The sequence below is a fragment of the Lipotes vexillifer genome, unplaced genomic scaffold (genome assembly GCF_000442215.2).
Source record: "Lipotes vexillifer unplaced genomic scaffold, Lipotes_vexillifer_v1.1 scaffold830, whole genome shotgun sequence".
NCBI classification, from domain to species: Eukaryota; Metazoa; Chordata; class Mammalia; order Artiodactyla; family Lipotidae; genus Lipotes; species Lipotes vexillifer.
In genome coordinates this window covers 1079055-1080640 of record NW_006786980.1, presented here as the reverse complement: position 1 = coordinate 1080640, position 1586 = coordinate 1079055, and the positions used below count along the sequence as shown (strand labels likewise).

General features: G+C 38.3%; 1 protein-coding gene across 1 annotated transcript in view; it reads left to right on the top strand.

The window, feature by feature from the left end:
• LOC103085808 (complement factor H-like) overlaps nucleotides 1-1586 on the top strand; it is an 82499-nt gene that overhangs the window by 20110 nt on the left and 60803 nt on the right. The window lies entirely within an intron of this gene.

Below are 1586 nucleotides of genomic sequence, written 5' to 3'. Positions count from 1 at the left end.
TTCCCGCCCCCCCCTGCCGATGCAGGGGACATGGGTTCGTACCCCGGTCCAGGAAGATCCCACATGCCGCGGAGCGGCTGGGCCGTGAGCCACGACCGCTGAGCCTGTGCGTCCGGAGCCTGTGCTCCGCAACAGGAGAGGCCACAGCAGTGAGAGGCCCGTGCCCCACCAAAGAAAAAAAAAAAAAAAAAAAAAAAACTAAGACATTTAAACTGGACTTCAATGTGTATATGAAAATATGAAAGATATAGCAGAATGAAGTGAAAGAGAAAAAACAGAAAAGAATAAATGAACACATTTAAGTTTCATTTGAAGTTAGTGTTAATTAGTGAAGACCTATTTCACATAAAACTTGTGTTTAGGTGATCACATGTAATTTCTATTATTTCTAATATAATACTTGCTAATAAATATATTATCATGTTAGCAACAGAGGCATATTGAAGCTTAACTGGCAGAATGGAATATAAATTTAAGACCAGTTAGGAGACTACTGCATTACCTCTAAGAGCTGACCATACACAGTGGAGGTGTCTTATGAAAGGGAGGAGATATATAAGCAATAATACCAACTTTATAGAATATGGTGTTTGACTGAATTTTGAAGTGATGTGGAGGAAGGAATATAGGGGTAAATTTCCAGGCTTCTGTCATGAGATTCTTGTGTCACAAATTCCAATGTTATATACAGGAAGAAAAGCATATACTGAAAGAAGGATGATGATTTAGTTTGATATATGATAAGCTGAGTATGCTTTTGAGTTTTACACATGGACCTGTCCAACGTGAGCTGCAACTGGATATATGGACTGAAGAATTTATTAGCATAACAGGGAAGCTTTTTGTCATGGACAAGTCTTGAATTACACAGAGAATATGATGAGGAAAACAACAAAATCAAGGACAAATACTCATGTAGAACCAAGTACAAGGCATCTCTCTTCATTCATACAACACTTATAGGGTCTTCAGGGAAGATGCTTCTGGTGTGGTGATAAGCATCACTATGAAGATTTAGAGGAGAATCGTTCAAGACACAAGGAGCAGAAAGTGCAAATGATAGGCATAAGCTTGGCATGTGTGAAAACCAGACCAAAGGCTAGTGTGGTGGTTGCACAGAAAATAAGTAGGAAAGTGGTAGGGGATGCGATTTGGAAAAGTAGGTTGGGCCTAAGAATTAAGTGGAGTGGTGGAAGAAGAGGAGTAACTATAAGTAAACTAAACAAAATTAAATCGTGTTTTTCAGACAAAGGTAAGAAGTAGAACATAAAAAGGTAAATGCACTGGGGAACTTCAAGAAGTTGGTGACCAGCAGTGTCAAATATTACAGAGTTTAGCTAATAATATACACCAGACACTGTAATATGTGGAATACAAAGACTTTTGAATTTGGAAATTGGAGGACATTGGTGACTTCTGTCAGAGCAATGTCAGCACAATGGTGGTGTGAGAAGCCAGATGGAAACAGGTTGAAGAATAAATGGGAGGAGGAATAGAATACCTTAGTGTAGTGTTAAGTGTCTGCGACATTAAACTTTTGATTGCCAATGCATACATTTTTTTTTTTTTTTTTTTTTTTTTTTTTT